Source organism: Phodopus roborovskii, unplaced genomic scaffold (assembly GCF_943737965.1).
Source record: "Phodopus roborovskii unplaced genomic scaffold, PHOROB, whole genome shotgun sequence".
Classification (NCBI taxonomy): domain Eukaryota; kingdom Metazoa; phylum Chordata; class Mammalia; order Rodentia; family Cricetidae; genus Phodopus; species Phodopus roborovskii.
In genome coordinates this window covers 19,861,041-19,876,627 of record NW_026125391.1, presented here as the reverse complement: position 1 = coordinate 19,876,627, position 15,587 = coordinate 19,861,041, and the positions used below count along the sequence as shown (strand labels likewise).

Sequence of the window (15,587 nt, the reverse complement as noted above, 5' to 3'; positions counted from 1 at the left end):
CTCTCCTTTCTCCTTGTCTCCTAAGTGATGACTAACCTCTAAACCATCTCCCCATGCCTCCTGTGCAACCCTGAGCTCCAACAGCCAGGATCTATCTCTTTAAGAGAGTGGCCTGGCAGTTTGTTTACCAGATTGGTTTGGGTCTCAGTGGGAGGAAAGAATAAAGATAAAAGCTGATTGGGATGCTAGAAGGAAAGAGGCAGGGAGTGGGGAGAGTGGGGGTGGGGTTGCAGAGTGCAGAAAAAGGAAGACTAGAAAAGCCCGTCCAGAGGGAGAATTTATTTTTGCAGCAAGGATTCCAGTTCCCCAGGGACAGTTTCCATTGAGTAAGCTAATCACCGAATCATGCGTAGGATGGGTCAGACACAATTCCCTGAGTCCAGCTAAAGAAGAGCAGGGCTGTGCTGCCAGCACCCTGATGCTGCAGGCAGAGGCAGCATTGGGGGAGAGGGGACTAGTGTAGAGTGATAACACTGGGAGGAAGCCAGGGTCACCCAGCATTGCATTGCAGTAGAAGATATAAAAGCTTCTGCCTTGGGCCTTGGGCTCCAAGCATGGGCTTCCATCCAGGCCCCCGGTAATTGTTTGCCTTTTTTTTTTTTTTTTTTTTTTTTTTCCTTTTGGTAGCGGACACCTGTGCACACAGGTCTGCATGAGCCCTGTGTTGTTGGGGACCAGTAAGACATTTCAGCCTGCAATGTGAGGTGGGTTTCAGGATCTTTTACTTTAGGTATACCAGTGAATCTGTTCCCTGGGTTGGGGGGGGGGTTATGACAAGTTGCTATGGCTGGTGATCAGACAAATGACTGAGTGAGATCTGCCATTCTGGAGGCCAAAACTGGTCTGGGCAGGCCAAGGGAGAGGGGTGTTTGAGAGTGGCTTTATTAGAGTTCAAAGTCCAAAGACAGCAGCACTGTTGACCCTGAGCTCCACACCCATCCCCTCTCCTTGCCCAGCCCTTCCTGGATGGATGACTCCACTGTAGACATGGATCCATCTACACTGGCTCGGCAAAGGTGATCTTGCTAGGGGTAGCAGCCCTGCATCACCTTAAGGATGCTATCTAACTTAGCCCTGGGATGGGCAGTGGCCAGGCCCTGGCTAGGGAACAAGTGAGCTGGAGTATTCTTGGAGCATTCCTGTCATGTTCTGAGGATTGGGGAGCTGCCAGGCTCTCAAGGATCTCCTAGTGGTGGAGATTAGGTGTGGAGAAGACACTAGGCACCCCAGCCTCTTGGCCAGGGTGTTAATATCTCTCCTGGTCACAACCCCCCCCCATTCCTCAAAGCCCCTACCCCCTGGAGTGGGCGGCTACTGTCTCCACTGCCACACCTCACTAGCTAAGCCCCCTATCTAGGGAAAAGTTTCAACTGTGCTGTTCAGCATCACCCACCAGAAATGTGGGTGACAATTTTGCCTCTAAAAACTCAAAAGTGATCACACCACATGCTGATTTGGGGGAAGGACCAGAGGATGTGCTACTAGATTTTTTTTTTTTTTTTCCCATTTAGGAAGCTGGTGCCACATACACACCCTCTGTCACTGATCAGGTGTTCATTTGCCAGGCACATGGACTTGTACAAAAGGTCCATGTAAAAATTGTCTGTCTGGCCATAGCTGGGGAAGAATAGAAGACCATATCCAAGACTGACCAACCTCCCTGGAGATCTCTCCACCCAATCCCAGCCAGAGGAAAGAGACTTAAAGAGGATGAAGCACCCAGAGGCAAGCCAAGGGCCTCTGTTGGGGTCACAATCCTAGGAAGAAAGAGCAATGCCAAAGTCTCAATGGTAGAGCCAGCGTCTAAAGACTCAGCATTTCAGGGGCTGAGGCATGAGGATAAGGAGTTCAAGGCCAGGCCAGCCTTGATGACACATGGTTAGTTTGAAGCCAGTCCATACAAGGAGACCCTGCTTTATAAAAACAAAACAAAGTGAAACACCACTGTATGTATGTCAAACCCAAGTTCCAAGGGCTCCAGAAACCTTCCCACTGTGCCGGGCAGGAGGCTGGTTAAAGAGTCCCTACCTCCATAAACCAACCTCTCTTTCTCTCTCTGTCTCCCCCCACCCCCGTGTGTGTGTGTGTGTGTGTGTGTGTGTGTGTGTGTGTGTGTGTGTGTGTACATGTGCACAGGAAGAGGAGGACAGCAGGCTGGGGGGGGTTAGTGGGGGAGGGAGGCATCCGTTTGTCCAGATAGACCTCCTGGATGCTTTTAAGGACCTGCAGTTTGATGAGTAAATATTTTCCCTTTCAGATGAAAGGGTGCAATCACACTCACACCCCCTCCCATTTTTTAATTACTTTAATTAGAAAAGATTGCCTTAATCTTTTACTTATCTGCACTATTGTGGGAACTGCCAGAAAGTGCAGTGCAAGGAAAACAGGTGGAGTCTGACCTTTGCCCTAGGCATCTCCAGTTTCTTCTCCTCTGGTAATTAGGAAGAATCAGGGGAAGTTCCTTGCAGAATCTAGGAAACAAAAACACACAGAGAACAGTAGATACAAGGACAAGGGTGTGCTTGCTATACACACACACACACACACACACACACACACACACACACACACACCCTCTCCTGCCCACATATGTGTCTGAATGGAAAGAAAAAGGGACCCAAATATAGCAAACTAGAAAGTTCTTTCTAACTTTGAGGGTAGCGGTCCAGGCTTCCAGCCTGAGTTTCCCAGGGTGGCCCAAAATGATTAATTAAGCAGACAGTCCCCCTCCCCAAACAACGGAAACCATAACGGTCTGTTTGGGAGAGAACAACAGGGCCCCTTGACTCTAGAGGCCGTTGAGGACGTGGTGTAAGAACAAGGAGCCTCAGATAAGGACAATAGCAACGGCCTGTAACAGCCACCAAGGTTCCTTATGCCCCAGCCCTGGCCTAGTCCCAGAGAACTCTTCGACAAGATGTTGGAGCAGGCAAGGTTGTCTCTGGCCCCCATCCCTCTCAGAAGCCTTACCAGTGACCATTCCTGGACTCACCGTGGACACCAGGAAGGGGTTCTGGTGTCCACCTGGGTTGGATGGGCATGGCATATGAATGACAGGGACAGAACAAAGGATCAGGGATTCACCCTTGTCTGGGTATTTGCTCTTTCTAGCTGCTGGGGCCTTCAGAACCTAGCATTGACTGTCAGTATTACAGCAAAGATATCAAATATTGCCAGGGTGAGAAGTAGTGGAAAGACAGGATGGATGCCATGCTGTGGAATCACTATAGCTTGCTCTGGGAGGCCAGCTGGAAGACAAGCAGTCCTGTGCTTGGGGAAGCTTGCTCCCTGGAGGCCTGATTTCCAGAGACCCCCTCAGGGCTGTCTCTGTAATTTGAAAGCCCAGACTACTGTGGGCTTTCACAAGGAGGGTGCCTCAAGATTTCAGCTGGGGTACAGAAGCTGACTCCTCTTTCCCATAAAGGTTTGGTGTTCCTTCCCAAGCAAGTCCAGCCTCTCTGAGGCTTGAACACAAGCAGAAACACCCTGCTGGGAGCTGTCTGCACACTGCTTGGGCTCCTTGACTAGGCCTTGGGAAGGCCGCAGACGCCTAGAGGGATGGGAGGAGGCAAAGGTGAAGAGTGGGCGGAGCCACCAACAGGGTTTTCCTTTTTGCAGCTTCCAGGTGCCTGGAAGGGATTTCCAGCCCCGGTGTTTATGCAACTGTCTGTGCTATGTGTTTCTCTACAGGTGTTTGTCTGTGCCCACGTTCCACCCTTGTGTGTCTGATCATGCCCACAGGCGTTTGCCTCTGAACTCAGGCCTGTCCCTCCCAGAAACATGACTTCAGTCTCTTTGTGTGAGCATTCTCACCTCAAAGCCTTTACTAAAATAAACCTACTCCAAACACTCTAACACCGCACCACCCCCACCCCTGCGCCTTTCGGTCCATGGCACAGGCTCTAACACCAGCGGGTCTCCACGGTCAATTTAGGAAGCTTGGGAAAATATTGCTTATAATTAAAAGTCTAAAAGGGCCTCAATTAAGGGCAGTGTTAGCCCCGCCAGGCCTGGTCCCAAATCCAGCATTCCTGTCCTGGCTGGAAAAGTGCCTTTGATTTGCACCAAATGTTCGGTGGCCATGCTGGACTTCGCCCTGGCCCTGTCTATCTTGCCAGCTGCCCAGGGGACTATCCAGGGTGGATCCTAAGGCCTGAGACCCAGCCCAAGACATGGTCTTTGTCAGCATAGGCCTCAGCCTCAGGAGTTTGTAGCTCCACCATGGTTCTAAGCGATTCTTTTTGAAGGGACAGACCTCCCCATCTTCAGGAGAGATGGGGGCTGAGTCCACCCCTAGCATCCCTCCTAGGGCAGAGGCCAGGCCTACTGAGGATGAGGCATAGGCAGTACATGCTACAGGGAGGCTGGAGTGGAGGGCAACACCCAGTTGTCTCTCTTATTCCCACACCCACCTCCTCCTGAGCAGAGGCCTGGCTGCAACTATGGGCACCTCAGGGAATGCAGCCGGAGGCCTCCAACTTGGATCAAAACAAACGGTTGGCTCAGGCAGGAACAGGATGGAGTGAGATGCACACAGCTTAAGCACCTGACCTCTTGTCCTCTGGGATTGCAAATGTACACCTTAAGTAACACCAAGTTCAGCCACTCTCTACTCTGCCCTCGTGTCCGTGAGAGGGAAGCCTCTGAGGGCAGAAACACGGGGCCGAGTGCTGCCTCCTCCTGGAGCGAAGGCTCAAAGGGATGCTGACAAGGGCAGAGAGGCTCTAAGTTCTGTCCTTCCCAGCACATTGACAGGAGCATATGGCTACAGCACCTCCACACACACACACACACTTAGGCACACACAAGTAAGTTCCTTTCACTAGCTCAGAGTGACCCCATCCACAGTCACAAAAGCGCTGCGGTAAGATGTACAGACCCTGTCACAAACCCTCCTGGGCCCCTCCAGGTCTACCCTCTCTTTTGTAGTCTTCCAGCCTAGATTTCTTCTAGTGCCTGTCAGAGTGGGGGAGAAAACTGCAGGCCACTGTTTGTCCCCAAACCCAGGAGCCACCTCTGTACAAGTGAGACTGAGCTGGAGATGCCCCAGGAAGTAGGCCTAGGTGTCCATCCCTCCAGGTGGATCTCCGAGGGAGGCTGACTAAGACAGAGCCAGGCCCCAGCAGCTGTGGAGCTGGGAGCGGCAGGGGAAGGGTTACAGGCTAACTAGAAAAAACAATTACTAACGGGAAAGGCAGTGCATTCCAGCCCTGCTTAGCTGGGCCCGCCAGGGCCAGGGCCGTGGGTGGTTCTTGGATTATGCATTTCCTTGAAAACAAAAAGGCGAGTTCAGGGCAGTTCAGCTGTGCCCTGGATCTCACTCCGGGCCTTTGTTTCCAACCCCCTCAGAGCCCCTTGTGCGTGCACACACGCACACAGAGTCCCACTGGCCCTACCAAACATCCACTGGGACAGTGACAGCATTAGTGCCTCCAAAAGCCAGCAAGCAGAGTGGGAGAAGGCTGGGAAGGGACACTGAAGAAAATCCAGAATGCAGAAGGGGGGGTGCTCTGTGTGTGCAGGGCCAGCTCTGTCTGCAGTGACGCCATGGGGACCTTTTTTGTCCATTCTCTTACCACAGCTATGGGGAGCCTGTTTTGTGCCAGGCCCAAAGCTCACCCCTTGACGGGCTCGCTGTCAAAGAACCCTGCTCTCTGTACTTTCCCTTGGACATTATAAGGAACATAACAATCTAAACTTTTTTTTTTAAGAGCCAGTGAGATGGCTTACCAGGGAATGGAGATGCTGTGTAAGCCTGGCAACCTGGGATCAACCTCTGGAACCCACAAGAAGGTGGAGGAGAGATGCAGCTACACAATTTTGTCCTCTGACTGACTGCTGTGTGTATGCTGTGACATATGTACCTCCCCCCACACACACACCCCAAAATAAAGTAAACAACAACAATAACCAAAAACCACCACTGGTTTGTGTGTTACAAAGGGCCAGTTGCCTGGAAACAAGGCATACCAGAGGACTGCACTGACTGGAACCTCAAAAGAAGGGTTGAGGGCGTGGCCAATGACAGCCTCTTAGACACAGCCATTGCCTCCTTTGTGGATAGACATTCCCCAGGCATTGAGGCCTCACGGAGAGTTAGCATTTTAGGAGGAAGTTAAAGAAGCCATGTTGCTGAAGAGTGTTCAAGACTGATGCAGCCTGTGACCTTCCAGGAGCTGGGATGCCAGGTACAGCCTAGGTCTGGGCCAGCTGGGGTATGGGCTCAGGGCACAGCATACTCAAAGGCATAGAGATAGTGAGAATGGAGATACCTTGGGTAACAAGGAGTTCCCTGGGCCTGAATCAGAGGGTAGGGCCAGGGTAGGCCCAAAGAGGAGCATGGGACCATCTCACAGGAGCTATGCTATGCCTCATAAACCAGGGGTACACAGCATAGGCAATGGGGAGCCCGTCAGGCCCTTGCGGGAAAGTCCGAGAAGCCTTGCAGCAAAGGCTGGTGGGAAGTTAGATGGGACATGACTTAAGTCAATCAGGCATGGAGGTACAGGCCTGTAATTCCAGCTACCATGGAGGTCTCATGTAGGAACATCATAAGTTCAAGACCCATTTGGGCTACAGAGTAACAAGACCAGTCTGAGTAACTTAGTTGAGATTCTGAATCAAAAAAAAAAAAAAAAAAAAAAAAAAAAGTGAGAACCAGAAAGACAGCTTCATTGGTAAAGGGCTTACAGCATAGGAATGAATATCTGAGTTTAGTCACCAGGCTCCCATGTAAAAGCCAGCCGTGGCAATCCCATCTCTGGAGCTCTCTGGCCAGCCAGTCAAGCCAAACAAGTAAGCTCCAGGTTCAGTGACCAGCTGTGATTCAAAACAAACAAGTCAATGAATGATTAGGTAGAGAATGATTGCTGAAAATATGCCTGCTATTGATCTTTGGCCGACACACACACACGCACATGTACACACACACGCACACACACACACACACACACACACAGGGAAGTAGCTCAGGGGTAGAGCGATTGCCTAGTACGCATGAGGGTCTGGATTCCATTTCTAGAACTAAAAAAGAAAAACAGGAAAAAGACTGGGTTGAGTAAAGGTAGAAACTGTGAGCCAGGCGGTGGTGGGCACATGCCTTTAATTCCAGCACTCGGAAAGCAGAGGCAGGAGGAAGGATATCTGTGAGTTATAGGCCAGCCTCATCTGCAGAGCAAGATCCAGGACAGACAAGGATACACAGAGAAACCTCGTCTCGAAAACCAAAATCAAAAACAACCAAACAAAAACAGTTAGGGACTGAGAGAAGACAAAGGGACAGAAAGGACTTGAGGGGATGAGGACAAGGTCAGTGTCCAGAGGTCCTAGAATTATGATCTGTTCGGCTGAGTGGCAAATGGCAGACAGGAATCCAAAGGACAGGGAGGATTCGTCAGCTTTGGCTGTGCATCCTATTGGATGTTAAGAGATGTGGGTCTGAAGACAAAGATGTCAGTGGAGGTGTTTTGGAGATGTCTGAAATCAGACATCATTGTGCTGGAGAGAGGAGAGGGTGGAGAGGTAGGGGGAAAGCCAGGGCACAGAATTCACCCCTACTAAATTTGGGTTTAGCATGATCCCCCAGATTCCCCAGCCACATTGCTGAGGGAGAAAGCAATTGGCCCTTGCTGTCAGAAGTGGGGAGCTTGCACCAAGCCTCAGAGGGGATGGGTTTGCTTGGTATGTGGTGGGCAGAGGCAGGGCTGGAGGGCCATCTCAGACATGAAGAAGGCCAGGCCCAGCATTGGCTCAGAGACACATCTGGGGGTCCCTAGGAACACACTCCAGCACTCTAACAGAGCAGCCATGTGTACAGAGGTAGCTCTTCCTCTGGGGCTGTCATTCCAGGGCGTCAGGCCCTTGTTTCTTCCCATGGTGGGATCTCCAGAGGTGAGGGCTAAGTGACAGGGGAAGAGGCGGGCACCACTTCCTGTTCCCCTTCCTTTCATTGTGTTAAAGAGACACACAAGTCCCTGCTTGTTGTTTTCCTCCGCATTTTTTCCTGTTCTCTCCCTCTCTCTCTCATACTACACAGTGGCTTGTGCAGGCCAAGTGGCTGAGGTCCTCACCAACTCTTAGCCCTTTTCTGAGGTGCCTGATAGCATCCTCAGTTTGCACCCTACCCAGATCCCAGTGAGCATCCCACCCCACCCCACCCCACCTCACCTTCTACCAATCCTCCTAACCCCATTCAGGTGTAGTGAGGCCGGCCTGTCACCAGAATTCCCTGAAGAAACTGCATGGGGCAGGGCCATAAAGAATCCAGAGTGAGTAGTCCTGGCTGGTTTATCGCCTTTGAATCTCCTTCCCCTAAGGCCATTGGCCACCTACTTACTGTTCCATCCCCCAGAACTGTGCTGGTCAACATCCCTCGAGGCCTTGCCCAATATGGCCTCGTTTCAGTTCCTCATAGCCCTTCCCTTCGCTTCCCTTCTGAGACCGTACGGTGACTGCCAAGTGTTGCAGAGACTCAGACTTTGATTGTGGTCCATGAGCTTGCCCATCTAGGTAGAATTCTGAATGACGGAGGGGCCCATGAGGCACACAACACAGGGCCACCTAAGGAGTAAGGAGATAGCAGCAGGGCCCCAGGGAGGGTCATTTGGGGGCCTGGAATGCACTTAGATGGCCCCTGTGTTGAGAGAGAAATGGGCATTGCGAGTTTGGCATGTTCTTAGGTGGACAGATGGGAGTCTCAGAGGTCCACGAAGAAGGGCAAATCCTAGCCCACAAGTGGGTCTAGCCAGGGAGATGGAGTAGCCAAGGACAGGTCCAGACTGGCTGAGCTGTATCCCTCCCTTCCAGTGCAATAATCACTATTGTCTCCCTCCCTCCAGCTTAGTCAGGAGGAGACCAGACAGGTCTCTATTTATTCCTCTGTTCTGTCTTCAGGCCAGGCCTCTAGGTGTCCCTCATCTCCTCTTCTGGGCTCCAGGGACAGAGTTCAAAAGGCAGAGTGCCTCACTCCCAACTGCTGCCTCTACAAACTGGAAGACAGGAGCTCTTCATCCAAAATGAAGTCTGAAGCCTCCTGGCTGGCATCTCCACCAAACTGACCACCAATCACCATGGAGTCCCCAGGGCAAGGTCTGATGCTGAGGAAGGAGTGGGTGCAGTAAAAAACGGGGGTGGGTTGGAGCTGAGTCACGCCAGGCCAGGCCGATGTGTGAGACTTCTCTTTACATTCCAGACACGGCTTTCTTCTTCCTGCCTGGGACTTCCGTAAGACGGAGATAGAAGGTGAGAAGTGCCTACCACTATCATGGGGGACCCAGAGCCATAGCAGCAAACCTCTCTCTATGCCCCTGCAGGCAGTCGCTCCTTGCTGCCCCACCTAAGCAGAAGCTCCCTAGTGGGGTCGCCATGCCTCCCCCGCCTCGAGCCTGCCAGGTCCCATGAACCTCCTCTGTAGACTCTTCAAGGTGACCTCTGTCTGGAGATGAGGACAATGTGCCTGTCTGTTTTTCAAATATTTGGAGCCTGCTAAAGACCAACACATTTTTTAAAGTGTGTATAATTTGAGGGCAATTTGATCCATATGTTTCTGATTCCCTTGCACTCAAATCATCAAAATATTGATTTTTAAGAGCCATTTGATGTCTAAGGAACCTTTTTAATAAGCTTTTAAAGCTCTTTAAACCCGGAGTCTGGAGCCGGTGCCAGGGCCCCAGCTGTCCCAGGGCCAGAGCACGCCACCCCCTCCCCCAGGTTAGAGTCATTTGGACCTGAGTCTCCCTTCTTTTCTGCATGCCCAACCTCTGCCTGACCTCCCAGTCTCCCCGAGAGCTACCCAGGGGCCCCAGCGCCTCCCTGCCCCCCCTTCACAGACCTCTCTCCAGCTTTGCCAATACAACTTTGAGACATACACCAAAAGGGACAGCCATGGCATTTATTTACTCTTGAAACTACATAGCATTTTATTGTAGAATGTGCTATGATGGATCCAACCAATCCTACCGAGGGATGTTTAGGCCATGCCCCACTGTATACCTCTGTGCGTGTTTCTTATTATATCTTATCATTGTATCTTTTGGATATGTTTCTAGAAATGAAAACGTGGGGTCAAAGAGGACACACCCTCATGTCTTTATCCACAGCAGGGTTTTTTTCTTTCTTTTTTTTTTTTTTTTTGTTTTTTATTTGTTTTTTTTTGTTTGTTTGTTTGTTTTTTGTTTTTCCCTTGAGAGATTGTACCAGTTTGTACTTCCACAGATCTCCCAAGCCCCTAGCAGGCACTCAGGGCAGGGGAAGCCGTATGCTTGTTTTTGCTTGTTTGCTTTATGCTTTTCCTTCAACCCACAATATCTTCCTCCTTCCCTTCTCTTGTCCATCTGACTAACTCTGGCGCACACCTCAGGGTGTGGTGTGTGTTCTGACAGCGCCGACACTCCTTCCCATTCATGTCATTTGTCTTTCCTGTGGAGACTCCAGCTCCAAGAAGACAGAGATGGGATTAATCTGATTCTGGCAAGGCCTGGCATGCTGCGGATGGCTGTGAACCATCGTTGAATTTGGAGGAAGAGAGGGCAACATCCTGTATTGATTAAGGATGAGTGTGAATCGAACTTTATCACCCACAGAGGGCACATCTATACCCTTGAGGATAATCAAAGGAATGTGGAGGTTCAAGGCATCAGTCCCCTGGATGAGCCCTGAAATTAAAGATGACTGTGGCACCTCTGTGGCCATGCTGGTAGGTGTGATTGCTCTGGCGGGATAGTCCTATGGCCACCAACCACAGGTCCCCCGATGCTCATGTCACCTGCTTTGATTTGCTCCTTTGCCTTTCTCCTTAGGTCTTCAACCAGGGGGCACTGTGCCCCTCCTCCATGGCTCTCTACTGGGCCCGGGGCCTAGAAACAGAAGCGATGTTCCATCTTCAGCATAGAAACCTGAATAGCCATGATTCCCACAGGTGATGGAAAGCTCCCCACCCCACCCTTAGAGAAACACGTAGCCCTCCATTCCTGGCACAGCCTGGAGACTGGTGATAGTTACAGATTGCAGATCCCCCCAGAAGTGTCAGATAACCTGAAACCCCAGGAGGAAGAACAGCCCCAGGCCCTAGATGGTTTGAATTCTAGGAGACCAGGCATCTCTGTTCTCTCCACCGGTCCTGCTTCAAGTCAAATCTGCTGACGTCAATTCCCCAGGTCACTAGCGTCGTGCAAGTCCATGCTGGGGGTTCTGTGCAGACAACACCTTAAAAAGACCATTGCTGGGGCCCAGGGTGAGAAGTTAGCTGAGGTGCTAGGCAGGAAGTACTTTGAGAAACACCAACAGTTTGACCCCATTGCACCCACCCAGCACATACCCATTCCTCACGATTTAGTCACCCCTGACATTTTCTGTCCTCATGGGTCATTAAGGGAGGGATTCTGCAGCTGTACCAAAATGGAACTGTTCCGGTTGTATGTCTGCCTGTATAAATGTGTTTATGCACACTCGGTTGTGCGCATGTGCATAACTGTGTGCGTGCAATGGCATTTAGAAGTTTCTAGAGATGATAATCAGATAGCATATTTCTCCTGAGTCTCCCAAGGTTCTTTACACAGGGCTAGGCATACAGCTGTTCTTCAGTAAACACACGAGTGCATGAATGAATGTATGAATGAATGGGTGAGTGGATGAATGGATGAATTACAAACCTTGTACCTCAGCTCTACCAGGCTGTATTCTCTGAGAAGAGGGTTAGCCTGGAGTTAGTCTGGGAGTTGTATCCTTGAAATGTCCCAGCTGTGTCTGATGTGGGTGGATCTTACCCACTCTGTTTCTCATCACTCATTACTGTATAGAGAAGGGACCAGATCAAACGAATAGTTTTCTTTTTCCCTTCAACACTAGTGACAGGTTGGTCTTGATTCCCTTGCAAGGCCTGTTCCTCACTGCAGCCTGCTCAGTCCCTACATGTGCATAGTTCCACAGACTTCTGAAGTCTCCAATCCATCTGTAGTGGGACCCTGTGCCCTCCTTCCTCCTAGGGCTCAGGGCTGTTTTGTCAAAATTCTCCAGGAACAGAGGAAAATCACAGTGGCTTTTGCTAAAGCCCAGTGGGCAGGTCTCTGTGAGGACAGGGATTAAGTATGTCTCTGTTGATCTACCCTCCAGTCCAGGCTGTCTGGGAATGGGCCTCAGGGTCTCTGGAGTTGATCCGCCAGCATCTGTTTCTATTACCATCGCATTACCCGGGTGGTGCCACGTTTAGTATTCCCTCTGGGGTACCTTTGCAAAGCAGAATAGAGCCAAACAGAACAAAGCAAATGTCGGTTTAGGCTGACGCTGAGTTAGCCTTTCTCCCAATAGACCCAGTGTGCAAAGGAGAACAGAATCCTCTGACTCCCAGGCTGGGTGCCCCTGCCAGGCTGCTCCACACCAAATCTGGAAGATCATGCTGAACAGTGGACAGGGAATCAGTCACAAGCTGCCCAGCCTCCATTTCTCCCTTCCAGCCCTGGAGCCTGTCAGGGTTTGACGAGCTGATAGTGATGGGCGTGTGGGTTGATCTTCAGAGGATTATCTGGATTTAGAAGAGTTACTTAGGGGTCAATAAGTCTGGGAGTACCAAAGCTAATTCCCTGCAGCAGAGGTTGGCGAGGGGTCTCTGTTTGTGAGTGGTCCTTCTCTCTTAGAACTGCTCCATGACCTGGGACACCAGATGACTCTCAACAGAGTCTTACTCTAGACTCCAAAATATCTGCTTTGGACTTCTGGATTCCATTTCTTTTGAACACCACAGAAGCGAGAATCCTAATCTTTCTTTTTTAAATATATGCATTGGTGTTTATGCCTTCATGTATGTCTGTATGAGGGTGTCAGATCCCCTGGGACTGGAATCACAGACAATTGTGAACTGCCAAGCTGGTATTGGGAGTCAAACCCTGGCCCTTTGGAAGAGCAGCCCGTCCTCCTAACCACTCAGCCATCTCTTCAGCTCCAGAACCCCAATCTTATGTAGAGCGTAGATGATACTTTGTTAAGCAGTTTATGTGATATTTACACAGATTTTTTAATTCCTCACATTCTAAAACAGAAGAAATACTAATGCTCCCATGTTTTGACAGAACAATATTTTAATTAAAAATACAAGTCAAGCTGGATATGGTGGTGCATACCTTTAATGCCAATTCTCAGGAGGCAGAAGAAGGCAAATCTCTATGAGTTTGAGGTCAGTCTGGTCTACATAATAGGTTCTAGGATCAGGGATTGTTGTTGAAATTATTGGAAATACAACTGACCTGTAGGTTGAATACCTCAAGTATTTGGGCATATCTGCTGCTAACAAGGCAGACCATAGCATCCGAAATGATAGCCCTAGGCTGGGTACCAATTCATAAAGGGAGAACCCTCACAGATCAAGGGCAGGACTTTATACCAGAGAGTTTGAAGCATGTATAAAAGTTCCAGCAACTTTGACTAGGGAATACCATTTGTTCTTTCTCCATTGCCTCAAACTTGGGAGGTGGGAGGACAGAGGACACACTGAGCAGGCATCAGTGTCTCTCATGGAGTGACCTTGTAGCAAAAGAAACAAACCAGTCACTAGTGCAGCAACTGGGGCTTTCCTAGTAGGAAGCGTGAAGCCGAATGGCCGTTTTATGGCTTTGAACAGTAACAACAACAACTATCTTCAGCAAACCTGAAAATAAACATGCAAACAAAAACAAAAATAAGAGAACACGGTCACATCCCATCACAGAGGACAACTATATAAAATGTAGTGGAGGTTTGCAGCCATCCATGTCTCTCCTACCTTGGCTGTTTTGGCAAGGTGATGCTGTTGGCAGGTGAGGTGGATTCAAGAGCAGGGTTCCAATAGCTTCAGCCTACAGGCCAATCCTGGCTCAGGCCCTCTCCAGTAAATAAGGCTTACTGGCCCACAAAATCAGGCCTGTTTTTTTAGGACTGCATGTTGATACTTCACACCAAGGTGGCAGAGTTCAATGTTAGGAAGAAAGCACATGGCCCACAATGCCTAACTATTGAAAATCTGGTCCTTTACAGAAGAAGTTCGGTAACTCCAGGTCTAAAGTATCTCCAGATGGACAATTTCAGTCTTATTAAAAGTACTCGCAAAATAAGTACTTGTGATTCTAGACTGTTCTTTATGGAACTTTGCTGTTCTGTGAGATGTGTATTAAAAAAAAAAAAAAAAAAAGACTCATGTTGTAAGGCTGGGGAGATGGTTCGATCTGCCAGTAAAATGCCTGCTATGCAAGTGTGAGGCTTTTAGTTCAGATCCCCAGAACCGACATAAAAAGCCAGGCAAGGCAATGAATGCCGCCTGTAATCCCAGCACTGGGAAGGCAGATGGCAGAGGGAAGGTTAAAAAAAAAAGAAGATCCCGAAGTTCACTGGCCAGACATCCTAGCCAAATCCATGTTCTTCAGGTTCAACAAGAGGCCCTGTCTCATGCAACAAAGGTGGGCAGTGATCCAGGAAAGACTGGCAACGCAACGTCTACCTCAAGCCTCCACATGCACAGGTACATACAAGAACACACACACAGCTCAGCACATGTACCCCACACATAGCACACTACACATTCCGATAAACAATCAAATAAACAAAAGAATGATGCTGTGTTGACTATAGAGTCAGGCATTCTGCCTGGGGACAGTGTAGGCTCTGGTGAAGCTTTTCCTCAAGTTTCTTCCTCCCTCCTGCTTCCTGGCAATCTCCTTGCCAGTCCTCAGCAACGCCAGTGTTTGTTTGCATGTCTGTCTCCTGTGTGGCCCCCATAGGCTCATAGATTTGTATGCTAGGTTATCCAGGAGTGGTACTACTTAGAAGGATTAGGAGGTGTGGCCTTGTTGGGTGGGTGTGGCCTTGGTGGAGGAAGTGCGTCACTGGGGGTGGGCTTTGAGTGTCTCTCTCCCTGCAGATCTGAATCTGGATGGAGAACTCTCAGCTCCTTCTCCAGCACCATGTCTGTCTGCATGCTGCCATGATTCCCACAGTGATGACAGTGGGCTAAGCCCTGAAATGGTAAGCCAGCCCCAGTGAAATGTTTTCCTTTGTGAGAGCGGCCATGCTCCTGGTGTCTCTTCACAGCAATAGAACATCGACTAAGACACCCTCCAAACCAGCTCTTAGGAGCACAATACCAAGATGGAGGGACACTTGTAATATTTTTAGATGGTGATCATCTACAACATAAATGCATCTTCTGAAGACCACCAGATTAGCAAGAGCTTTACTTTGTCACTCTCCGGGACTGGTTTTAACCACAGCCTTATTTCCTGTTCCTGAATTGTTCATCTAACAATTCTGTGACTGTCCCTACCCCCCCCCCCCATCACCAAACACAGAGCATGACAAAACAGAAATCAGGCACATCGGCATAAATTTGTATTCCTCACACTCTGGAGAGTCCTCCCGAGGCAGGACGACTTTAGAGTTGGAGGCCAATCTGGACTACATAGTAAGAGCCTGTCTTAAAAAACAGAAAGGAGGGCAGGAGAAATGGCCCAGGGGTTAAGAGCACTGACTGCTCTTCCAAAGGTCCTGAGTTCAATTCCCAGCAACCACACAATGCTCACAACCATCTGTAATGAGATCTGGTGCCCTCTTCTGGCCTTCAGACATAC

General features: G+C 49.8%; 1 long non-coding RNA gene across 1 annotated transcript; it reads left to right on the top strand.

Moving 5' to 3' along the window:
- The first annotated feature begins 209 nt into the window (after window positions 1–209).
- On the top strand, window positions 210–1,620 carry LOC127214970 (uncharacterized). Its single transcript, XR_007833908.1, has 3 exons — window positions 210–326; window positions 628–704; window positions 1,512–1,620. It is a non-coding gene; the product is annotated as an uncharacterized LOC127214970 (long non-coding RNA).
- The last annotated feature ends 13,967 nt before the right edge of the window (window positions 1,621–15,587 follow it).